Raw genomic sequence first — 26994 nt, 5'->3', positions numbered from 1 at the left:
GCTAAGACTGGGGAAAGACAGTTTGCGCTAGGAGAGTAGTAAAAACTGAATGAAACACAGAGACTGAGAAGTGAAGATGCTTTTAGATTGGTTAGAAGGTAGGGCGCATGTGCGGTTGTGGTGCCATGAGTCCTGACAGGCAGGTTGGAACTAAACTGAAGGAGGGATTTCTATTAGTTGATTTTGCCTGTTAGAACAAGCGAACCCCAATTTCAGTGGTTTACAACAGACATTGGTTTCTCATTTGTGTCACATGTTGGTGGCTGGGACCAGCTGCTATGGCTTTATTTCTTGCATCTTCTGATCTTATTTTGAGTCCCTGGCTGAAGGAGAAGACCCAACTGGGGAAACATGGTTTCTTAAGGAAAAAAGACTAATAGAAATGTACAATGGCTTTTGAGGCTTCTGCCAGAGGCAAGATATATGTCATGCTTGCTCATATTCCGGTAGTCAAAACAAGTCATATGGCCAAACCTGGTATCAATAGGGCAAAAAAGGGGCGCCTGGGTGGCTTAGTGGGTTAAGCCTCAGCCTTCGGCTCAGGTCATGATCCCAGGGTCCTGGGATCGAGCCCCGCATCGGGCTCTCTGCTCAGCAGGGAGCCTGCTTCCTCCTCTCTCTCTCTGCCTGCCTCTCTGCCTACTTGTGATCTCTCTCTGTCAAATAAATAAATAAATAAATCTTAAAAAAAAAAAAAATAGGGCAAAAAAATACCCCTCCAGCATAGGAGGCATGGAATGTCCTATTGCTTTGGATGTGGATGTGTGATCCTTTCACAGCAAAGGGGGCTGAAGAGTTGGTACCAAGATATCAATCTACTGCAGGAAAGAAATTATTCAGCTGACCAGATTTAAACATCTATTTTTTTTTTTTTTTCCTAGCTGGCCAGTGGTATCATCAGGGTCGTTTGCGTGTGCGGAAGCGCAAGTAGAATGGAAGTGTACAGAGAAGAGTATCGCCCTGGGGCAGGCGGGAGAAGATGCCAAGCAGGATCCAGTGATGGTGGATAGAATTGATGCGGCCCTCTTCTCCAGGACCCAGCTCCCTAGTTTATTCTGAAACCTCCACAAGCAGATGAAGAAGAAAATCACTTGTCAGGAGGAGGAACAAGAGAAGGCGGGGCCAATTCTCAGATTAAGCCTCAGAAAACTAGGAGAGAGAAGTTAAATATCACTCCAGAACCCATCCTACTCCCTCTACCTCTGTGCTTCTAGGATTCTACAGTTTCCATCCCCATCAACCAGGCCCTAGCCCACAGTGCTCTCATTTTGTCCCCCGAGGTGGTCAGGTCTCCCCACCCTGACTCTGACTGGACCCTCCCAGACTCTCCCAGGCAATACCTGCTGCCTCCGGCCTGACTCTTCTGCTTCAACCCACCTACGGCAAAGGATCAGCCTTGCCATCACGACTGTGACCCCCATCCTTACAACCTGGCGATGTAACTGGCTAGCTGTTCCCTTTAAAAATGTACCCACTGTAAAATGTTACTTTACTCTCCTGTCGTGAAATACTTTGATTGTAAATATAGGCCTTAGACAGAGAATACCTTCACCTCCAGAAAAGCAGCCTATCCTATCAGCCAGTGATAAGAGATAATCTTAAACAACGGCCATTTAGGAGCAGATCTTCAACCAGATCAATAAGCAAGTGCTCCGTGTGTTTGTGGCCTAGCTCAACCACGCCCCACCACAGCCTGAGGAATGTGTCCCACATTGTGTCCTGGTCTGCACAAGGTGTAGATTGATGGGATAGACCCACACGGCATTCTTCAATGCTGCAAATGCATATTAATGTGAGTAGTGGATTCAGAGCCGGAGACCAATGTCTGAATATCCAAGAGAGCGAAATTCTAGAAATTTCTAGATTGTCTAGAAATTTCTAGAGAAATTCTCAACAGTGTCAATTCACTTGCTCTATTTCCTCCACACCCATGGACAAACTGTTTCTAAGTTACTGTGTTTCATGGGAATCAAAAAAGAAGGTCATGTCAGAGAAAGAGGGGTGACCCCAAACTAGCACTGATTTGGCAAGTGTGTCTGGCCTCTTCTTGAGATACCAGACATCTTTCACCAGCAGAGTCATCAGTGCTCTGGTGGAGACAATTCTTTCTTTTCTTTCTTTCTTTCTTTCTTTATTTTTAATTTCCTTCTGACTCAATTCTAACATCTGACTTTTGGGTGAATAAATAACCTCTCATCTTCTTACCAGGGACATCAGGTCACATAGTAACTGTCTACCTCAGGCACAGAGAGGCAAAGGCCGCCAACCACAGCTTCCAGATTTTCTTTTCCAAGTAAGCAGTGCATCTCGTTAGACCTGAAAATACTTTGCCTGGGGTCATCTGCTCCAGAGCCACTCCTGAAGTTTGAGGCTGGAGGAGAAGTCACCGGGAGGCCTGGTTACTGTGACTTGGAAGCCTCACCACCCCACTGGTGCCACAGTGCCTAGGATTCTGTGGAACTTTGGGCACCAGGATCCCTTCCACAACAAAGAGACAAAGAGAGAGAGAGAGAGAGAGAGAGCCAACACTCCTACCGCAGGTAAGTGAAAAAGCATCTGTGTGTGAATAAATTTTCAAAGTGTGTGTGGAGTAAGGCAATAGAACAGGGCAAGACAGAGAAACCTGAGCTGTGAGCCACTGGGATGCTTGGACTGACTTGGCAGATGACAGATTTTGTTACAGATTTTTAAAATAATGTTGCTTTAAGAACAGAGAGAAAACCAAGCCAAGAAACATCAACAGTAAGTTTTCCTCCTTTTTCCCCCTAAGATATGCTGAAGCCAGGTTTAATTTTATGTCAGGAAAGAATTCCCTCCTGAGACTTTCCTGGCCACGGTTCAGTTGAGGATAATGTTTTCCAGCCATGTTTCCAGAGTCCCTCAAAAGTTGAAAGGAAAATGGCAAACAATCGTGAAGACTTCGCTTGGAAGCAGCAGGGGGAGCTGTTATGATAAAGAAATGGGTGGTTCCTCCTCTCCCGAGGCCATGTCTGATATCCAGTCAACATTCCCTACGGGGCGCTTTGAAGACCAGGGAATACCTACAGGACAAAATATTTATAGACGTCAGCAGCTTTTATACCTCTGATTTTTAATACAAAGACTTATATGTGATATTTTAAATCAAAAGGGGAAAAAAAGGAGTCTTAGATATTTGTACAAGTTGCCGGCAGCCTGCAAAGCATAACAGCATTCCACAATTACTTTCATCATCAAGTAATGAAGCATATCTCAGAGAGTATATTGCAACCCCAGGTCTCCGGTGGAAGTAAGATGTTTAAACTAGAACTTCCGGGGTCTAAAAAAGAGCCATTATAACAACCTCAGCAAAATCTATTACTCTTACCATAAAAGGTATTTCCATGCACCCAGAGTACTTGTTTGTTTGGTAATTCCAGTTTTCAAATTACTTGAGCCCATTTATAAATGGAGGGGGAGGAAGGTAAGGAAGCCAACTTAACTGCTTATTATTAGAAATAGTCTCTGTTCTCCTTCATGTTGGGTCATTTGAAGTCCTACATGAAATCACACAATGTTAAGAATTAAATGACTACTGGTATTTTAGGCAATCTTTATGCTCACCTACCTCTGATTATTTGGTTCCTTCTAGTGTTGGCAGAACCCTTACGTTCAGAACCTGGTGGAGCTACATTTGACATTATTGGTGTATCTCCTATACATTTCCATGACTATTGTTTCTACATCATTGTCAAAGATGTCCCCCAAGAGTAGTAAGTGTTGGCTTCCAGGAAGAGCTAGGAAACCAGAGTCCAGGAGAAGAGGGAGGTAATGGGGAATTGGCTGGAGCATAGGAAATTCCAGAGAAGAGGCATCTTTCCAGGAGGAAGTTGAAAATCAAAGGTCTCTCTGACCAAGTGTGTAGGCAGTACAATCACCTTGTAGGCTGATATTATACCATCCAAGGAATTCCATTATAGTGGAAAGCTTCAGGTGTTTAGACAGATTATGGGGAAATGATCTGAGAGAGCAAGATATCATTCAGAAAATAGACTTTCATGAAGTTAATACAGGCCTGGTAGGAAAAGAATTGACAAACAATTGATATAGAATGGAATATATAGGTAGGCAGTAGAAGCCAAAGAATGGAGAATACAGAGAAAGAATCAGACATGGTTCAAGAATGGCCTAGCCTTCCCTCAGAATAATTTTGGGAGAAATTACTGTTAATATCCTATAACTTAATAAAATATCTTACATTTCTGCCCTTGAGAGAAGATGAACAAATATATCCTCTCCTTCCAAACATGGCTGGTTTACAATAATATACTTCCTAATCAGCAGGGTCCTCAGTGATTCCAGCAAGTTCCCAATCATTCTGCAACTGGTTAGATACTCATTCTAAACTTTGATCTGAGTAGGAGCTGCCATCTGTCTTTACTTTATCCTTATATTATGAATAAGACTCATACTTTGGATCAGAACAAGATTGTGTATTCCTATGTGTCTTTCATGGGGACCTCTGACCATGATTTGATCTAAAGGGTTCACTAGAGATATAGTGATGGTGTCACTCTTTGCAACAAAGGATAAATTAGTAATGGAAAATTTGCTTTGATAGTGGTTTGGGATTAAAGTTTGTTCTTTCCTTGCTGAGTTTCTGCAAATTTAAGTGGGTTTTCATAAGTACCTAATTTACTAAGCAGTGTTAACTCAATAAGAACTATGAAGTTTTTATGTTCCTGCCTCATTCTTCCTGATTGTACATCTGAGGCAGCCCCATCATTTTCCAGTTGCTTGCAGACATGAAGCCTTGGTCTAGTCAGTCATCAGGCATGAGTTTATCTTCACCTTCTGCCCTCCTCCACTTGACCCAGGACAAGCATAAATTGGCACCCTACCTGCTTGAAGGTCTATCCCAAGGACACCACCACCTTGTGTTCCCATTCTAGGATGAAATCCAGGGTTTTGAGCTGAGAGGTAGGGCTGGGAAAGGGAAGAGGGTCATGCTAACAAGCCCTGCCATAACCTCTCTCTAAGGGCAGTAAAAGTAGAGAGAGAACGTGCACCTGGAGAAGTCAGGTAGACTTCAAAGAAGAGATGGTATTTGAGTCGGCTGTTGAAAAACGCATGGCAAAATCAGGCAGGCAAAAAACGGAGGGGGTGGAATGCATTTTAAGAAAAGATAAAAATGGCATGTGCAAAGACAAAGGATATAAAGATGGTGGTGACTAGTGCATATGCCTTTGGGTGAGTGGGGAGAGTGTGGGGAAAGATGGCCTGCAGAGCCATTGAAGCTAAATTGTAAATGGCCTTGTCGTATCTGTTAAGGGGCTTGGGATTTTTCTGTATATGAAATGAGGAATTATAGAAGGTTTAAAAGAAAGTGGATGATATACAAAATGCCTGACTTCGGCATAGGAGAGATAGGAAACTATTTTTGGGAAATCACAGCTGTGATCATCTGGAGGAGAGCTGTGAGTGCATGAACTCAGTACATGACAATGGGGAAGGAAGAGAAGGAGATAGGAAGAATCTTTAATAGTAGAATTAAATTGAGGATGAGTCAGTGATTTTAAGCTTAGTGCTGGGCATATAAAAACATTCTCATTGAGATGGGAACACAGGAAGAGCTGGGTGTTAAGATACTAGGTGCAGTTTGGGACTTGCTAGGATTGAGGTGACTGTGGGACATCTAAGAAGAGCTGCCCAGGGGGCAGTATGGTGGGAGTTCAGGAGAGAAGTCTAGGCTGAATGTGGCAAAAATCAGTGAATAGATGAGTCTTGAAGCTGGGCAAGTGGTTATGAGAATCTCCAGTTAGGATATGCAGAAAGAAAGCAGGATGCTAAGGCTAGGGCATTTAAAGGACGGAGCCAGGTAGGAGAAGGATTAGTGAAGAAGGGTGCAAAAAAAGTCATTCAGAGAAGAAATTGAGATGGGACCAGTGACTCAAAAGTAGGGCAAGAGGAATGTTATACCAGACAGTATTTCCAGTGTTAAATGTTACAGCAAAGTTCTGTGGGATTAAAAACTAAAGAAAAGGTTATAAAGAAATCAGGAAGTACTAGGGTGATGCTGGCTTTAACCAGACCATGTTTTTCTTAGGTTTTAGGTATTTTGAAATGAATGCCTTAAAATAGCTGTTTTAGAGAATTTTAGCTGTCTATTGGATCAGAAATCTCTGCTGTTGCTAATTTTTTTTTTTCACAGCACATGAAATGTGCTTATATCCTTACATTTTTCTTTAGGATAAACAATTTTTGAGCAAATAAGCAAAAAGGAAGAGACAAAATGACATTCATCCTTTTTTTTTTTTTTAAAGCATATACTATACATGAAAAAGGCTATTTCTAAAGGGCTGGAAGTGATAACAGCAATTTTTCTCTGTAGGAAAGGAAATAACTTGGATTCAGGAAAAGTCGCTTGCTGACAAGGCAGTCAGTCACATGGCTCCCCAAAGGAAGTTAAAAGATTGGGTTTTAAGGTCATAGTTCTATGGAAAGTGAAGTTGATGTTCACTCAAATAAAGCTTTTTTCAGTTACACTGGAGTGGACTGTCAAAATGACCAGCAGAAACACAGAAGGATAGAGTGGTAATGTCTCCCCCTGTGCTCCAAACTTCTAAATGTCAAATTAGATTATTTGCTGAAAAGAGCAAATATAGTGAAATGCGATAAGGAAGTGCATATAAGATATTTCCCTATTCAATATCCTTGCCCCATCTAAGCATATAAATACATATTTTCTTGAACAAAGCATCAAGAATAAAAGGCTTTCAAAAGTATGGTATTCACTTTTGATGAAGGATTGGACCCATGGTTTACTATAAAAATATGCAAAATTTGTTCTTATATTCATAAATGACACATTATCAGATAAGACTGATTCTTTTATTTGTTATTTATACTCAAGAAACAATAAAACTCAGAAATAGCAGAATTTAAGAAAGTCTCAATATATGTGGACTCAAAGAGAATGAAGGAGAAGGGAGATAAAATTAATGAAGGACCTAGATACCTCAGGTGCATATTGAGAATTATGGTAATATTAATAATACATAGTCTGAGAGTTGTGTCCAGGGCTCAAATGTGAGGTGTGAGGTGTCCTCAATATTTGGAGAGGTCTCCCAGGCTCCCAGGCCCGCTTGATTCTTATCTCATCATAATATGGTTGTCAGTAAACTTGGACTTGTTCTCATTCTGGATCAAGGGTAATTTGGGTCTAAGAAAAAATGAGGATAAACAAAAATGAGGATCAAACAAACAAACAAAAAAGGATGATCTCAGACACCCCACTGTGGGGGGGGGGTCTCCTTTTCAGTGTTTCATTTCATGGCTCTCTTCTGGAAAGCTAGCCTACTAAACTATCATAAAAGCATAGGGTGCAACCTAGATAACTTGCATTTTCCTAGAGTTGTATCTTCCTTTATAACCTTGGCGATTTATCTACTCCTGCAACCCTCCTGCACAGTAAGGCATCCAAGTCAAATATCTCTACTTGATCATACAGACTCGAGTTTCAACACAGCCACTTCCAAGCTGTACACTGAGGCAAGCTCCTTGACCACTTCCGGTAAAGTGGAGATGATTAAAAAGCCTTCTTTGTGGGCTTATTATAAAGACTAAATGTGATGCTATCTGCTACACTTATAGTGCACAGAGTTTAAATGGCCATTGGGAGAAAAAAATGACGGATGTTTTCGCTCACCTGGAACTCATTGTTTTAAATAATAGTCTTTCCAATTTTTAAGGTCTCAAAAGTTCATACAGTCTTTCCTTTCATAAGCCAAAAATCTATCTTATTCCTCATTTTGTCCACTGATAATTATTCTGTCCTCCGGAAAACCACAAAGTGAATCCAGTTTTTCAGGTATTTCTGTTCCACTCAATAGTGAAATGTCCACTGCTGAGAAACAAAGATGAACAAGATATAATTTCAGGTAATAGAGGAGAGAAGTTATGCTATAGCTATACACCCGCCTGTGTCCCATATTTGCAGGGTTCGGGTATCCGGAGGTATACACTGTGCATTCAATTACCGCACACATGAAGTGAGCAGTTTAAAGGACAAGAACAAACAATTATTGGAACACAAAGAAGTGAAGTGTATGATTGGAAAAAATGTGTGGAGGGGTCACACCATGCCCGAAGGGATCTGGAAGACAGGATCTCGGATGAAATAGCAACCCCCCGGGGCCTATTCAGAAAGCAAGGGGTTGGTTGTGCAGTTTTGCTAAAGCAGGTTTTCTGAACTGTGTGCTGTAGGCATGAAATCTTTGGGGTTTGAAAGGAGACACCAGTCTAAGTATGCACCAAACAGAGCAACAAAACAACAAATGTCTCTCACATAACTGTACTGTTCCTGAAATATAACTTTGCTGCTATTATGATTAATAATACGGTTATGATTGTTTTCCTCATCTGTGAGTACTCAGAGTACCACTGCTAACATAGAGAGCCGGTGGAAGTTGCTAATATTAAAAAGACAGCTATACCTGAAAAGTCTGGGAACTACCAGGCCAGGGTAGAGACTAATGTGTAGAAACAGGTCATTCTTTCCATTTGGCAAAGCTCCCTTCCTCTCTGGCCTATTCAAGGACATCTCTGGCCGCTCACCTCTGTTTTAACTTTTTCCTTACCACGACAGCTCTCGCTGTTGTCCAAATATGCTGTGATTTCTCCCAGTCTGGAAAACGATTCATCTTAACACTGCTTCTAATTCCAACCATCTTCTTTTACAGGAAAAAATAAAAATAAAAATAAAAATACGAGGAAAAGAAGTTTTGCGTATGTAGTTTCCGGTTCCTATTCCGGTATTTTTCCTCTGTGGGCTTCACCTTCAAAATGCATCTGCTCTCTGACTTGTACCTCTACCACCAGGGCCCAAGCCACTACTATCTGTCTCCTCTCCCGGATCCCAGGAGCCTCTGAACTTTTCTCGTTGCTTTGTCTGTCCCTCCACACACTTTATTCCCAACATAGCCTCTGCATGTATCCTGTGGAAACACATGTTGGATCATATCATTCCCCTGTTCAACACCCGCCCCCCCAGCAATGTTTTCCCATCTCATTCCGAATGGGATCCGGGTCCATACAATACTCTCCCAGGACTCATATGCTTCTCCCTCAACGTTCCTTCCCCAACTGCATCCCCAACAATGCTGCTTCCTGGTCGTTCCTCAAGCTTACCGGGAGATGTGGCTCATCTCCAGTGATTATGTGACGTACGCCTAATTTGCCATGAGCAAGTTTTCTCTCTTCAGTATGATTTCCATTGCTTGTAATAGGCGAGTCTATGGTGAAAAACTTGTTTTGCCTGAGATTTGAGAACATTGTCTAGAAACTCCATTAATAAAACACACGGATTGATTTTTCTTTTTAACGTATCCCCAGTGATTTACTATATGTTTTTGTCACGTGACTCCTTTTCAGCTTTCATCCCCTTAAATTCTCTCTATGACTCCGTGGGATGGGCAGTTCCTTCTACTTGAAAGTCTCTCTGCTTTGTCTTCAGAGACACTGGGGGTTCCGCAGGTTGGACACCTTCACAAGTATTCCCCAGCCTCCGTCTTGGGCTCTCCTTCCTGAGCAACTAGCCCTTGCAGAACTCTCTTTAGCCCCTGGCTCTTTCTCTGTATTCAACCCAGGAAATCTCCTCCACTCCCTGATTCAAATCTCTGTGTATACACTGTGTAAATTAGCCCAGGCTTCACTCTTGAGCTCTGTTCTCCATTGCCTACTAGTCAGCTGTGTTGATAGATTGCACTGTCATTTCAAACTTAACATGTCCCAAACTGGAATCATTAAATTCATTTGCAGTCAGTTTTTTAAGCAAATCGTATCATCCTATGAATGCACTACCATCCATGGAGGCATTAATTTCCTTGCAGGGATCTTTAGGAGAAGATATCTTTCCCCCAGACCACAGTCTGCATCTTTGAATACAGGAATTTGCATGGCTTAATGCAAATATATCCTTAAAACTGGAAACCATATCCTACATCAAACAGAGCAATCTTTGGGGACCCCAAGATGATACGTGTGGGTTCCAAATATCAAAACACCTGGGTTTATATTCTTACTTTGCCTTTTGCATTCTTAAGAAAGTCAGTAAGCCTTCTTGAATCTCAGTTTTCTCATACTTTGGACTGATGAACTGAATGAAATTATATGCTAGTTCCTAGTGATATATTTGTACTTTCAGGAGACACTCAAAACATTTAATTTCCCTCATTCTTTCCTATCACATAAGGCAATCATACTTGCCTGAAAATTCCTCTGCTCAAGTATGTTTGAAATGTATCCCCGCCCCCCTTAAGAACAGGTCGTGAAAGTCATCCATCTGTGTGATTTAATATTGATAAAACCAAAGGACATAGCTGGAGGGTGTAACTCGACTTACAAGCCGCCTGACTTATCATCTGGAATGTACAAGTGATATTCTTAGTGCAATCTTATTACAAGATGGTACATTATCTTTGTCTTGTTCTGTGGAGTAATGGGAGTTTGTCCTGACACTCCCACACTCAGCTCATTGGAACTCTGCTCCAGAACTAGTTACTAGAATTCAAGTTGCAGAGTGACAGCAAATCACACCTGTGTTGCTTAGTGTAACTGCCAGAGTCCAAATCCCTTCACTAGCTGTATGGCCCAGAACCAACTACATAATTTCTCCACACTTCAGTGATAATGTAAGGTTGCTGTGTGGATTGAATAACATAGTAAATGTAAAAGGCATAAAAAGCATCTACCGAGCACATCACCGAAGAGCTATTGAACAAATTTTCTCTGGGAATGAGCATCATCTGGAGGTTTCTATTCCTAAGAAGAGAGTAGGATGACCCAGTTGAAGGAAAATATCAGAATTATATGAAGCAGGAATTATAAGAATTGAAAGACACCTAAGAGTTTTTAAATATTGGTTTTATATATTGTTCTATACACCTCGTTCTATTGGTTCAGAGTAAAATCATGTTTCTTGCATAATTTAGAACATTTAGTGCAGGGGAGGGTTGTTTTGTTTTGTTTATTTTTTTTGTTGTTGTTGTTTTAGAGGAAGTCTATTTTGTTAAAAACCCAAGTGCTATTCTTATTATATATTCCTGTTTCTCGTCATCATTCACACACAGGGATGACTTTGTCCTTGGACTTAGGCTTCCATTAACAGATGTCACTACCCACTTCATGCAGCTGTCATTAAAATGCATAGGACCCTAAAAAGGAAAATGGAACTCAACTAGGATTTGCGTTTTCAGACATATGAAATTACGGCACATATCACAAGCAAGTAGTAAGATGACTTGCGTGTTTCAAGGATGATTTCAACTGGATAATGACAACCAACTACACTGGCATCAGTGTGCTCCTTTAACCACGGGCTTAATATAAAGCCCTTCATTGTTCCCTCTCCTAAGCTTCCCTTCTCACTACACTCCCTCCTCCTGACTCCCAGAATATCATCTCACTACTAGGTTCCCTGGTGGGTACTGCATATTCACTGAAGCAAAAGATTTATGCTTCTCTATAGTACCTGCCTGCTATCGACATGAAGCCCTGATGTTCTTGGATAAAGTTGGGGCATGGAATTTTAGCGTCAAATAAATATCCTTTTCCCTCACCTCACTAAGCATTTTGGGGACTCCGGAAATCTTTTTTACTAACTTCGGAAGATCAATCCTCTCTCTACCTAGCCAGCAATCCCTGTCACCAAATAGAAGTATTCTTATCTTTTTTATCCCTATAGTTTTATTATGAAGTAGTGGCTGAAATAGTGGGAAATGGAGTCCAGTTGTTGTTGTTGTTGTTATTGTTTTTCCCCAGCTACCCCGGGGCTGGGGGCGGGGGGGGGGGGGCTCTGAGCTACTTGGAGCCAACTGCTTATTAGTTCTGTGTCTCAGCTTCCTCATCTGAAAACAGATATTATAACAATCATAGGATTATTGTGATCATGAATCAAGGCAGTTTATATAAAATGGGTGGAACTGGACCTTGCACACATTAAGTGCTTAATAAATATAAACAATATTTAGCATTGATATTATTTTCATCTTGCTCAGTTCCTGAAGAGACAGCAAGCTAAGACAAAGTATACTATGGAACGTCAAAATGCATGGAAACCTCTCATGTTTCAAGTAACAGTTCAGGCCACTTAGCTAAAGAAAGCCAAGGTCCCTGCAAGGGGCAGCTATATACATTCAAAGTCTCAGTGCAGTGAATCCAGGGCAGGAAAGGCAAAAAATAAATTAATTGAAATAGAAGCATAGTTTCAAACCATGCCTTAAAGAGCAAAGGTAGCATTTTCACCTTGGTGATTTTATTTGCAGTCTGGGAATCTTTCAGGGTAGAAGTGGTTTGACTTTCTGCTCTCAGTCAGGCATGGAGAAGAACCCACTAACTCCTGACAGGAGAAATACGTACCTAAATATTATGCATTTCATTTCTAACTTACTGTCTCGGGTCAAATAGAGCTCACAGTTGAGCAAGTATTCTGAGCTTATCCTTCCCTATTATAATGCTGAGTAATGGAGTCCATGAGATTACCACTGTTAGGACAAGAACTCGTTTTAATCAGAAGGAAGGAAATCACCACTTCATCTAAGAGGGTTGATGTAATTACATGGCTAAGAAAGGCATTCATTTATTTTAGAAATGACAACAGCCTTCATCTTCTATACGTATCTGACAGTACGGTTTACTGCATATCGTGTGAAGAAACTACTCCAACGTTTTCCTCCAGACGTAAGAGATTTAAATGGCAGGACTGTACAGGCAAAAACAAACGAAACAGTCATTGATTATCAGATAGTTCCAAGTCATTAATAACAGAAATCAAGCTAATATGTAAATAACAGGTAATGTAGTGAGAAAACTGAGTATCAGTAGACCTGAGTACTCTAATTTATTATAAAACCTTATCTTGAATTTTGGATAAAGCTTCAGACAATATTAAAAAGGAACACAAAATTATAACTGATTGGCGAGGAACAAGAAGGAGAAGAAGCAGCTATTTCTCCATTTAACCTGAATTTACCTGTGTTTTATATAGAAATGTCCATTCCTTTAGCAGGGAAAAATTTAGCAGGGGGAAGGTGGGCGGGGTGGGGGGGGGGGAGAGAAGGAGACAAAGTCTCTCTTGACCCAGCAAGAAAATATGAATGAATAAAAATGAAGTTTAAGGAATAAATAACTAAAAAGGAAATTGTTATAATTGAAAGGAGAGAAAATGTTCGGCAATGAAATTAACAATTTCATTCAGATGTCTTGGGAGAAAACAAGAATCTTAGATGACTAGGGACATATGCTTAGGGGTGATGAAAGACTAAAGGAAAAAACAGATTCGGGAAGGAAATAGAAAAATATGATTCAGTACAAGAAAGGGGGAACTAAGCTTTAACATTGAGCCAGAGACAAAAGACAGAGAAAGAGAAACATGCCACACATTTTATTGCACAATACACTTTCTGGAGCCTTTGGCAAAAACTATCTTTCTTCATGCTTACTTCCAAAACTAGGCTTTCCAATTAGCCTGTGTTCTTTCCTCAGTGGAAAATGCTTTGAATCTAGATACAGATGATCTCAAGGATCCCACTGACCTCAGGCCTGGCATCCAGGCACTGTGGAGAGAGTTGCTGAGGAACAGGGCAGGGAAGCCTCTGAAGGAGGGGTCCCTCCCAGTAGAGGAAAATAACACAGATGCGAAATGTGGGACATGTAAATGGACAAAATATGTCATGATATAAGGAAGCAAGTGACAAGCAATGCAAAATCTGTAAGGATCCAGTGCCGTGAGAGCATTCCCAAAAGTGGAGCTCAGTCTTGGCCTTGAGAGAATAGGGCAGGTCCAGTGGGAATTAGGTACTCCAGGATGAAGAAACAACATAAACAAACACAGAGGTGGAAACACTCTAGTGTGTTTACAGGACAATGAACAGAGAAAATACAGTCAGTAAGATTAGCCAGATCCTACCAAGGTTCTACCCAACACAGGAGCTGGGGCTTTTTACTGTCCTAACATGTGAACCTACTGGAGGATTCTGAATGCAGGAGAAGCATGATGCAAGAAGCAATTTAGAAAATTTGCTCTGATGGCAGTGTGCAGGAGGGTAGAGGAAGAACCAGAAAGCAGGTCCAACCCTATTTCAAGAGCCCACATATCGGATGATGGATTGAAATAAGGCGGTTGTCTCAATTGTTGCATGAAGTGTAGAAGCAGAGGATCAAGAGACTGTATAAAGAAAAATGACTTGTTTTGGGAGTGGGAGGAGAATAATCATCCTACTTGATGGCTGGAAGAGTTTATAATAATAATAAATTCCTTAATATTTAAGTGTTTATTTTAAAGACCTTTTGGCACTTAATCATAGTTGTTGAGCAATACTTTAATTCATAGGGATGCTTATCTTCCCTGACTTAATGATCATATCTCTCATACCCACCACCCATCTTATCAGAAAACACTGACGTTTAACAATTTCTGGGCAATTTCTCAATTTCTCACATAAGATTCTTCTATGATATACTTCAATGAAAGAAATATGTGCAACATATATTACACTGAGTTCTCTGAGATTGCTAGAAAACAAACCTCTAGAGAACATCTTCATTATAAAAAGAGACCTCGAAGGTCATCCTTAGCATAACTAGGAATGAGGAATATAAATACCACAAGTAAAAGACCACAGATAATCTGAAAAACAACATTTTTATAGCTCTGATTTGAATCAGCACAGGTAACAAGGCTTCTGTTTGAATCCCTTCTTTTAAAAGAAAGGTCTTGAAGAGTCACTATCACACAATTTTCTGTTAACAAAATGAGGGCAAAATATTTGAGCTTCTAATTCTCCATCTCTGAGATAAAGAGAGAAGTGGAAAGGAGACAGATCAAAGGCACACCTGAACACCAAGGAGTATCATCAACCTGTCCCTAGCAGACACATCATAGACTCTCTGGCCTTTACTTGATTGTAACTGATATCACTTGCATGTCTACCATCATCCCAACAAACCTCGTCTGTCCAAAAGGAACTCATATCCATAGTCATTCTCCCATCACCCCAAACGTGGAGCTCCCCCAAAGATGCCTGTCACAGTGCAGCCAGTCATAGGAGCTAGATTCTTAAGGGTTATTCTCCAAATCCTCCTCATCCTAACTCCCCATGTCAAATCAGTATAATTCAAATCAGGTTCCCAATTACTATTAAGCCTACTAATACTAGAATATGTTTTGGCTCCATCTACCACCTCCATTCTCCTACAAAGCACCATTACTTCTCATCAGTCTGAAGCAATGGAATCTTTAGTTTCTCCATATCCAGTTTTTCCCTTCTGTGATGCATTCCCACAGAATCCAGAGGACTCCTTTCTTTTTTTAATGTATTTTATTTTATTTTATCATCATCCTCACTAAAACTGTTCAGTGGTTTCCCGTTGGACTTAGAATAAAGCCAGCTCTCACAAAGACCTACAAGACATTGCCCTCACCAAACTCACCTTGCTCCAGTGACTCCTGCCTTCTCTCCACTCCGCAAACAGACCCTTCATGTACTGTTCTCTCCATATTTACCTGCAATTCACCCATCTTACAGACACTATTCCACAACTCACCAAACCTCCTTAGTTCTCCTGATTAATTTCTCCCTTTTAGAATTCACCCTTCTGCATAGTACAAATGATCATCTAGTCTGCAACTTTATATATTTGTTTGCTTAATATCTTTTTCCCTGCCAGACTGTAAAGACCATGAGAACAGAAACCTTTCTTACCATATCCCTGAGGGAAAGGACTAGTCTGATACCCAGCACAAGTCTCATTAAACACTTGATAAATAAATGAGCCTAAATGTAAGACCCAGTAGGGCAGGAATCAAACTGGTTTCCTGTTATCTCCCTCCTACCTATGGATCTCTATCTTAGCAATATTGGTAGATGTCCCCAAATTATTAGTTCAATAAATAAAGGAGAGGGCTCACTGTTTTTTCCCACTACGAGCTAATTCCATTGAAAGTGGCTTAATTAGAGAAAATTCCTCAAACTGAGTTGGATTCTCTCAGTTTACCACTTCTATAGTTCCACCTTCTGATCGAAGCCTAACTACCAAGAGTAAGAGTACTGTCTCTGCAGCATGAAGCTGGGACATACCGTGTCCTTCCTCGTGAATGGCATGATTTCCAGATGCTTGCTCATTCTGCATATCCAATAGTTTTATAACTTTTCCTCTTGAAATGCATTGTCCCAAACTGTATCTGTGACATATACCAGGATATTCAATATTCTTATACTGGATATTTTTATTAGCATTGCCCAGTTAGATGCCTTGGCAACCAGACTCTAGAATTTATTTATATTGACCTTTCAGCCTGCTGTTAAACCCCAGGAATGTGATTAAACCAGGTCATATTCTTCCGGTACTTATGCATTTGATTTTCTAAACCTAAGTTAGGATTTTACATTTATTCCTGGTAAGTAACCATGAAATTTAACTCTGATTTGTATACTTTAGATTTTTTTAAGTCCTGGTTCCGTCATACAGTGCACTAACTCCTGGTCTCAGTTTTGTCATCCAAGACCCCCAAATGTTGACTGTATCTTCAGTTTTAAAACTCTGATCCCCCATCTTCTAAGAAATCACTCTCTTCTAGCTCATGGTTATCTTTCTTATTGCTCCTTCTCGGTCATGTATGAGGCTTTCTTCTTTTTAGTCATTCACTCATTCATCTGGTAAGTTATGAAAGAAATGGTTGAGAATCTCTTCTGTGCCAGGGACAGGGCTAGTGTGTGGACCAGAAAGATGAAGATGACCAAGTCATGGCCTTTGTCCTCAAGGCTCTTTCCCAAAAGCTCCATGGCTTTCACTTATTACCAGACAATTTTACCTCTAAGTATTCTTTAAAATGTATACACGGCTAAATCCTAAACCAGAGTATCCTTATAAGAGTAACCTTATAAGCTCTCTTGGATGGCAGATGCTTATTTTCAATGGTTTATTGGGTTTCACTTGATAATCCCACAAAAATCTTCAAATTCAACCTGGCCAAAAGTTAACTCATTGTTTATTACTACCCCTAACCACTTCCTGGACACTACCTCTCTTCTTGAACCTGATGGATGGTACCATCATTTGCCCAGTCATCTAAAGTAGCAAACTGGAAGTTATCCCAGATTTCGTACTATTTATCTTTCACTTAAAATGGCTCACCAGGTCCTGTCAATTCAATCCTGCAACTATCACAAATACCTCTCTTCCTCCACATTCCTACTGCTACAAGTTTAGTTATCGTCTGTCAAATAGATTATTCTTATATTATTCTAACTGACTTTCACACTCCTAATCCCATTCTCCACAAATCCATCCCCCTCACTGCTGTCAGGATGCCAGAAAGAAGGGAGGAGGTTTATGAAACATGTATTTAGTATAATAGCAAGATTTCAATGCACAAAAGAAGTCATAAGGCATGAAGCAGAGAAAAAAAAAATCTAGGAAAAGAATTTGGAGCGAGGGATAAATCTAACAATTCTTCGTTCTTACTGGAACCCTGATGCTGCTCTGATCTAAGTGCTTGGCATGTGTTTTCTCACACCGTCACAGGCAGCCCTGTGAGGATTGATAAGGAACCTGAAAGGTTAATATGTCCAACATCACTTGGCTAATAAACTAGTAGATTTAAATCCAAACTGTCTGTCTCTAGAGCTCATGTTCTTAATCACTCACTATGCTGTCTCCTAAGAATGAACGAGAAGTATAAAATTTATGCCATGAAATTTTATATACTTGCCAAAGGCAGCCAACAGAATGCCAAACACCCAACACGAAAGAAAATAGCTATAAGATTTGCAGTGTTGGAAAGTAAGATCCAACAAGTTGCCCGTGGAAAACACTGCACTGCCTACTGCTAAGACCAATTTAAAAAAGAGGGAAAGAAAGGAAGGAAGGAAGGAAGGAAGGAAGGAAGGAAAGAAGGAAGGAAAGAAGGAAGAAAGAAAGAAAGAAAGAAAGAAAGAAAGAAGAGGGCAAAGTGACATTAAATCAATTCGGCTGTTCAAAACTATCAAGGTTTTCTATAGCCTCTTATGGTCACGGGTACATAAGATCTGTAAACTTCCGGCACGACAGCCACACCAAGCCGCGTTTTTGCTGTGATGAAAGTAGTTCTCAGTCTACGTTCTGACACTCTTTTCAATATATAGTAACAATCAGACAGAAAAACACAGTCACATGACCTTATAGATTTCGTGAAGTCTCAGCTCCTGCCTCAAGTGCTCAGGCAACGACCTTGCAAGAATGGCTGACTCAACGCCACACTAATGTCATGTGTGTCAACTGTACTTCAATAATAAAAAAGGAAAGAAAAAAGAATAGTCTCAAAGCAGACGTAGACATATCCTAGCAACCAAATCAGCCAACCCTCCCATCCCACCGGGTCACAGATTCCACTGTCCAGTGAGCGGACATCTTCAGGCTTGTTAGGCCACAGCCCAGTTGTGCGAGGACAATGGCACCTTTAAAATAGTTCTGGCAAATCTACCAAACTTGAATGCCAGGCAAACACCTGTGAAAATTTATTTCTCTCATTCTTTACCCGGTGTTCTTTAACTTTGTGGCCATAGACCCATTTGACAGACTGACTAGCCTGTGGACTACTGCTTGGAATATTTTTAAATTCATTAAAACCATGATACCTCAAAGAAAAGCAATTATATTGGATTTCAGTTATCAAAAATAGTGTAATAAAAATCTGTGCTTCTTTTTTGAATCATTAAACAACAAGGCCTAAAAACCACTGTAGCTCAGAAGTGGTGAGTCTACATTTTACTTGGGGATTCTGCAATAGCTGTAATGCTATGTGAAAATTGACCAGATTGTTGATGAACCCCAAATCAGGTTAAAGGTTGCTTTCTACATGATGCTGATATTTCATGGAATCAGATGATAATGGCTTAATGTATCCATCCCAAAGTAGACACCTTCCTAATAGACCAGAAAGCCAAGTTCACAGACCTGGGCAAATGTTTTCCAGGTCAGGAATCAGAATAGCCAGCAATTTTGTAATAACTTAAATGATAGTATTGACATATGAAAAGGATCTAGCAACTGATGGTAGACAGCATCTTTAAGAAATAGAAAGGTAGAAGGAGCAAGCATTGCTCTTCTAGCACCATCTAGGGAAGGGGATACAAAATCTTGATTTTAAGAATCTTTAGCTGTAAAGGTACTTTTGACTATGGAACAGGTATACCTATCCTTACCTTCCACATCAGAGGCACCTAACGGGAGCCCTGGACTGACTGCTAAGGCTTTATTATTATTATTATTTTTTTTTCAAAGATTTTTTAATTTATTTATTTGACAGATCACAAGTAGGCAGAGAGGCAGGCAAAGAGAGAGAGGAGGAAGCAGGCTCTCCGCGGAGCAGAGAGCCCGATGTGAGGCTCGATCCCAGGACCCTGGGATCATGACCTGAGCCGAAGGCAGAGGTTTTAACCCACTGAGCCACCCAGGTGCCCATATTATTATTATTATTTTTAAGATTTATTTACTTATTTTAGAGAGATGTGAGCACGTGGGGAGGGGCAGAGGGATAGAGAGAGAAACTCTAGCATACACCCCACTGAGCACAGGGTCCGACCTGGGGTTCGATCTCCTGAACCCAAGATCATGACCTGAGCCAAAACCAAGAGGCAGATGCTTAATGACTGCACCACCCGGGGCCCCCTGACTGCTGAAACTTCTGTGGAGGGTCATCAAAGAGTCTCTGGTCCTCCCGAACACGGGTGTAAACTTCAGGGTAAGCAGAGAATCCATAATTTGTACCAGATTCTCCAAAGGGTCCTCGATCACCAAAAAACAAAAAGCATTTTTCTAGATAATTTCTTTTCCTTTCATGACACACCTGTTGGTCTCCATGGCAATAGTTTCATCTTAGTCATCTGCGTATATTTTCTCTTCCTCACCCATTTCAACTTAAAACTTTCAAGAACTCTCCTGCCCCTTGTTCTTTCTTTTTCCTGGTAGAAAGCATTAAATGTCCGTCCTTCCATTGTGTGAGCACCCTGTTATAAATTACCTCCCCTGGACCCACCACCCAGCAGATTTGAAGTCAGAGCCTCAGGGGTTTGGAATAACACAGGAAATGTATGAAAAGGAAAAATGAACAAACAAACAAAAACCACCTTGCCCTTCCCAGGTTCTCCTCCTTCCACCCAGAGCTTCATGCTTGGGGTCTCAAGAAACCAGGTGGAGAAAGAGCACCTCGTTCTAAAGACAGAGCTCTCTGGATACACATAAAGACCTGTGAAGAAGCCCGCGTGTCACTAGAAGCAAACTCCAAAGGCTTAGAAGTAGATCAGTCTCCAGGCACAAACTGTGAACCAGCCTCCATTGTCCTGGTGGCTCCAAGCAGAGAACGTGTCTATCTCCTTGTTGACACAGGGAGGTCTTAGAACAAAGAAAGTTGATGACAGAAACATATCCTTTTCCCCAGCACTTGAGTGTGTGTGATTTAACCTTTAACTCTTGGTTGTTGATGTAGGTGAGATGTCAAATATTTTCTACTGAACTGTTTGGCAACTGTTTAAAGTGTTTTCATCACTCCTCCAGCAAGGTGAGGCTAGGCTCCGTTAGCCAGCACTGTGAGGGTCGCCTCCCCCACCCTCTCTCCCCCTTGTCCCCTCCCCCCCCCCCCCCCCCCCCCCCCGACTGAAACCGGAAAACAGCGACAAAGAGCAGGGATCAGCCTGTAGTCACTGTAAATCTGCAATTACTTAAAGGGTTGCTTCCTGTTTTTTTGAAAGCATATTCTCCTAGCACGGAATAGAGACTGAGGTCTTGTGACCAACTGTGAACAAATGATTTAAATTGTGACACAAACAATAAGGAGTCCAGTATCAGATACTGTAATCCCGTTTTCGTCCCCTTGAATGCTTTAGACTCAGACAAAAAGCCTCTTACTTCCTCTAGATCAAACGTCCGCCATGAAAAAACAACACAGCGCCTTCTGCCCACTTCAGACTTGGAGGGAACCTATTCCAACATCTCCTGAAGCTGCACTCATCAGGCTACTCATTTAGGACAAACATTTTAGATGGATATATTTGTTTAATGTTTAAGCCAAAGGTACAAAGTTCTTGCTCCTTTCCCCTTTGCAAGACCCTGATCCTCCCACCACCAAAAGGAAAAAGTATAAAAACTCTCAGTGGTGCAAGTTCTCTAGACTATTTTTTTTTTTTTTTTTTACTTAGTGGTCCTTCTTACTCCCTTAGATAGAGACAGCGCTGCTGAAAAATAATGACTCTTCAGCTACCGGCAAAATCACAGCACATATGTAACGCACACCTGGAGAAATCAGTTTGGGTGAGCCAGACGCCACCCATTCGCATTTTAATCTTTCCAGTCTAGAGCTTGCACTCATTTCTTGGAAAGGAAATCTCTGTCTCATTAAGGAGAACGGGTTATGCCAAGTGCACAAAAGTAACAGAGGAGGCGGCCGGGTGGGGGTAGGGCGGAGGAAGGTCACTGCATGACTCAGAGAAGCTTGGCTTCTATAATTAATATTTTTAAGCCATCTTACTTCATGTTTAAAATAGAATTATATGGTCAAAGTGAAAAAACTAACATATAGCTAAAGCAGGATTTCTAAATTATCCACTTACACACAGATACTATACATGTATGTCAAGGCCATACACACATGCACATACATGCATATAACCACACGCAGCTAAAGTAGGGTGTGTCTTTTATGTGTTTATTGGCTTCAGATTTTTAAATCAACCATGCCATGGAATACAAAGTTACCTCAGCTGAACGGTCTACTGGTCAGCTCATTAAAAATGTTTCTACAAGAGTGTTTCAAGTAGCCATAGGCTCAATTCCTATCCTGCAGGTCATTTAAAGAAGTCATATCCATGACTGCACCTTGAGAGGAGGAGGTGCAAAATCAGACACTTTGGGAACCACGAAGCCCATCTCAGACACCATCTATGCCTCACTCAACCCACTGAGCAATTCAGAGACCCAAGGGCTTTGAAGAGTTCACATACAAGTCAGAAATGGCCTGAAGGATGGGGCGCCTGGGTGGCTCAGTGGGTTAATGCCTCTGCCTTCCGCTCAGGTCATGATCTCAGGGTCCTGGGATCTAGCCACTTGGGCTCTGTGCTCAGCAGGGGGCCTGCTTCCCTTCCTCTCTCTCTCTGCCTGCCTCTCTACCTACTTGTGATCTCTATCTGTCAAATAAATAAATAAAATCTTTAAAAAAGAAAGAAAGAAAGAAAGAAATGGCCTGAAGGATTGCCACCTAAAGATATCCTTTGACATCAAGTCTTTTCTCTTAAAAAAAAAAAAAAAACTTAGGGAATTGATAAAATATGGTGCACACTTGATAAACATCAGCTTCAAATTCATATTTAAGGCATATTAAATTTCTGAATCACCAGATAGAGACTATGAAAGTTGACAGGGTTCAATCTGACACAGCCATGACTCTTTGGGGAGTGAAGCTTGGTGGGGTTCATATTTTAACAAAGGGCAGAGGTAAATAAAACTGTGCGTAATTCCAGAGCAACTGGTTTCCAGGACACAATTTAGTTAAAAGACAACATTACTTGACTGAACTGAACAGGTTTTCAAAGATAAAACTTCGTCAAATTATTTTTGACAGGCAAGCAAAGCCTGCAAATCCTCAAACTGTGTTTTATTTTTTTCAAAAGTATATCAGGCACCTGGGTGACTCAGTCATTTAAGAGTCTATCTTCGGCTCAGGTCATGATCTCAGGGTCCTGGAATTGAACCCCAGGTCTGGCTCTCTGCTCAGCCAGGAGTCTTTTTCTCCCTCTCCCTCTGAGTGTGCTCCCTCTCTCTCTCTCTGTCTCAAATAAATAAATAAAATCTTCAAAAAAAAATTTTTTTTAAGTATTTCATTTAAGCTATGTGGCAAAATATATTTTTGTGTGAAATTTATGAGCATCAGGGTCATAAAATGACAACACCATACTTAAAAGGGAAAAAAGAAAAAAACAAAAACAAAACAAAACAAAAAAGAAAAGAAAAGAAAAAAGAAAGGGAACCATAATAGGAGCATAGGGAAAGCACCTAGTGTGGAAGGCCACCATTATGAATTTGAGTGTCAAAGAAGCAGCAAACGGGAAATGGTCTGTTTGTTCATAGAGAATTTAAATCTGCCTCATATCAGAGTGTTCCCTGTGGCGGACTTTTGCTAGGCATGTGCCCTGACCCTTCCTCTACTCCTCTTTCCACTCCTCCCCATTTATTCCAGGGATCCTCCTCTCCTACCCTATTTGTTTCTCTCACATGTCTCTTTTTTGTTCTTTGTTCTCTTCTGGTCTCCACACTGTTGACAAAACCTACAGTTGGTTAGAAAAGTAACAATGCCGTTGTGTTGTTGAAATTATACGTCCACAAATCCATAGGCGTACATACAGCGAACACACACATGCACAATTTGCTCGCTGCCGTAAATCAAATACATAAAGCATTCGGGGGCTACTTATAATAGCATGCATATCAGATGAGTAAGTGAATGATGACCTAGCACGTCCCTTGGTGCATTCAAAAATAAAGAACACACCAGACCCAATTCCTTAAGAGACATTTTAGGAAATAGGAGAAAAGGCTGAGGCTGGATTGCTCCCTTTCCCCGTCCTACGTGGCCCCGCAGGGGTGCTCCTGTGCACTTTTCTTCAGACTCCTTGCCTTCCAGGTTTCCCCTTCCAACCCACCAGCCATCAGTCAGTCGTTGGCACGCTTCTTGCTATGTATTTTCACCTTAATTTAAATTGTTATACCACACCAACTCACATGCTCTCATTGTTATAAAGACCCCCGATCTAGCTCACAATTCCTTGATCACTGAGGTGCATGCTAAGGTTCATTTGGGGGATGAAATGTCGCCAAGACAAAGCATACAGTAGTTGCATTTGTGATGTAATCTGTCAATATATTAAGACAATTCCACTGAGTGAAGAATCAATTTACTCTAGCTGAGTGGAAGAATTCAACGGATTGCTTCGGCCTCCTGCCTCGGAAGCAAGGAATGGACGGACTACTTTTCCTTCCCTCTGCCTCTGGCAATTCAATTCACCGTTTTCTTGGTTTCAAACTTAGGGTTTCTTTAGGGTCTCTTTTTCTAGGCTAGAATAAGGCATATGAAAAAGGGAAAAGACAGTGAACAACATGCTGATTTTTTTTTTTTTTAAGATTTTATTTATTTATTTATTTATTTGACAGACAGAAATCACAGTAGGCAGAGAGGCAGGTGGAGAGAGGGGAGGAAGCAGGCTCCCTGCTGAGCAGAGAGCCCGATGCGGGGCTCGATCCCAAGACCCTGAGATCATGACCTGAGCCGAAGGCAGAGGCTTTAACCCACTGAGCCACCCAGGCACCGGAACATGCTGATTTTCAAAGTTAACAAAAACAACCTTCATCTTTAAGTAAGAGGAAACAAGGGCCAAGCAACACGCGCATGCGCGCACACAGGAATGCCATTTTAACTATAAAATTAGTTTTCATGTACTGAATTTGCTCTCATTTAATTTGCTTAAAGGATAAAATAGCGTGTAGATAATGGTGCTATAAAATGACGTTCTTGTTGGAGCAATTATAAATTGAAACATCATTTTTGGAAAATAACTCCTGCACTGCAGGCAAATTTTAAACATAAGTTGGCAGTTTACTTGAAATTTTCAGGCGCTCGACCAGTAATTCTACTACTATAAATGTAGGCTATAAAGGAAAGTCTGAAATGAACACCAAGATTTATGTAGAAGGCTATTATTCTTTATATCAGTGTTATAAACAGCAGAAGACTTATGGTAACCTACATTCTGATGATAGGTGTGTATTTAAAGTTATTTAAAGTAAGGGCAATCTGTAGAATTTAATATTAGGTAGGCATTGGACATGAGATTTTAAAGAGTACTACATGACATAAAAGTGTATGCAATATTCAAGAAGAAAATGCAGAATATTAAATTGTATCTATAGCAGTTCTCAGTGTAAAAATATATGTAAATAGATACATATGAATAAAACACAAATATAGACAGAAAGAAATTGGAATGAAATATACCAAAATAGTTGTTATATTTGAATAGTAGGATTATAAGTGACTTTGACATTTTTTTCTGCTCTTCTGTGTTCTCCAGATTTTCATTATTCTTGTGTATTAAAACTTTTAAATTCAAGCAACATTTTGTCATCTACCTCTGTAATCTTCGTGAACTTTATTAAATTCTTTTAAGTAATGTGTCTAGCACTGCTGTTTTTTTCTAACATTCTTTTTTTTTTAATTTTATTAATTTTTAAATGTTTTTAATAAACATATAATGCATTTATCCCCAGGGGTACAGGTCTGTGAATTGCCAGGTTTACACACTTCACAGCACTCACCATAGCACATATCCTCCCCAATGTCCATAACCCCACCCCCTTCTCCCTCCCCCCTCCCCCCAGCAACCCTCAGTTTGTTTTGTGAGGTTGAGAGTGTCTTATGGTTTGTCTCCCTCCCGATCCCATCTTCTTTCATTTATTCTTTTCTCTTTCTAACATTCTTACCTTGATTTTTTTTCCTTAGATACTGCTGCTGACTCAGTTCCCCAACTTCCCCTTTTGCCTGTAGAAACTCTGATAGGGGTCCTCCTCAGGCTTTAGACACCTGTGTATTAGCTCTCTGTAACCCTCATTTAGATATCATAGTCGATCATCAGCACAACTTGGGTGGGAGGTCCTGAAAACAGAGCTAAGAAAGGGTTTCGGATAAATGTGATTTGAGGGAGAGCTCTTCAGGATAAACCAGAAAGGAAGCTGAGTAAGCGGGACAGTGAAGGGGAAAGAGCCAAGAAAGGTTGGGGACTCAGGTGAAGCATAGCCTTGACCAGTGCGCAGGAGACTGGGGCATAAGTCACACCGCAGAGGTGTCTCACCTTGCGGCTATGCTATGTGGCTGGGATTTTGTATCCCTAAACCTGGCAGTCATAGGCCACTTGGGAGGGTGGGGGGAATGGCGACGCTTTCACCTCCCCAGCAGGTGGCTCTCAACAACTAATGGCCATTCTCCAGAAAGAACCCAGGACACTTGAGGGGAATGAACCAGCTGGCAAAGGAAATCTGGGTGGGGCACCGAAAGAATCTACTGCCCGTGGTGATGTTGGAAAAGAGGAGAATAAATGGTTGGAGACAGTTTTAAATGAATCTGGTGCAATGAAAAGGACACACTTTTAAAGTGATGCTCCCAACTTGGAAGGATCCAGACGGAGGGCATTATTGTAGTAGACCATGAGCAGATTGGATCATATGAAAGCATTTAAAAATCCCCCCAAAATTTTAATATAGGAGCCTTAAGAGATTCCTGCTTAAATGAGCCCCTCTATTACTCCAAGATCCTGAGAAAGTTTGAACAGCAGGTATGTTTAATTTTCTCTAACACTAATACTTTTTCCATACAACTGAGAGCCTTAAAAACAGGTGCTAGAGTTCCCCTAGAGATGGCTTAATTTTGGAATCGGATGAAAGGGCTCCTTGGTCCAGTGGTGCAAATTACTGAGACACTGGGATAAGAGGATCTATAAACTCTGCTATAAAAGCCTCCAGCATTCCCAGCTTTGATGTCTTGGTGTTGCCAACAAATACGATATACTTTCCAAATGTTCTTCTTCATTCACTCATGCTCTGTGAGCTGCACTGGGGGGATCGCTGAGGTATCAACCTGTAGCAGAACAATTCCGGTCTTCTGAGGATGACCTCAGATCTTTTCAAGGCTAGGACAGTAGGTTCAAAATCTGCGGTCACCTGAATGAAGAAGTCAGTCAAATCTATTACCGGCTGTTAGATGGGTCCAAAAACTCCTTCCTTTTCAACACCTTATAATCTTACTGGGTAGACCCCGCCCCCCCCCCCAAAAAAAGCCTATTTTCCTCATGGATCAAACAAAAGAAGCCCCAAAGCAGAGAGTGAAAATGTTGACAAGTATTTTAACACAGAAGGTACAGACTGGGAAAAAGAGATGGTTAGACATGCTAGAAAAGCATG

The 26994-nt window shown here is 41.0% G+C and overlaps 1 protein-coding gene across 1 annotated transcript in view; it reads left to right on the top strand.

The window, feature by feature from the left end:
- The first annotated feature begins 2255 nt into the window (after positions 1-2255).
- DAB2 (DAB adaptor protein 2) overlaps positions 2256-26994 on the top strand; it is a 162018-nt gene continuing 137279 nt past the window's right edge. Inside the window, exon 1 of the mRNA XM_059417039.1 lies at positions 2256-2540. The gene's annotated coding sequence lies outside the window, so the exon portion shown is untranslated. The remainder of the gene's footprint in view (positions 2541-26994) is intronic.

This window comes from Mustela nigripes, chromosome 12 (genome assembly GCF_022355385.1).
Source record: "Mustela nigripes isolate SB6536 chromosome 12, MUSNIG.SB6536, whole genome shotgun sequence".
NCBI classification, from domain to species: Eukaryota; Metazoa; Chordata; class Mammalia; order Carnivora; family Mustelidae; genus Mustela; species Mustela nigripes.
Note: the sequence above shows the minus strand (reverse complement) of the source record. Positions and strands in the feature narration are given on the sequence as shown.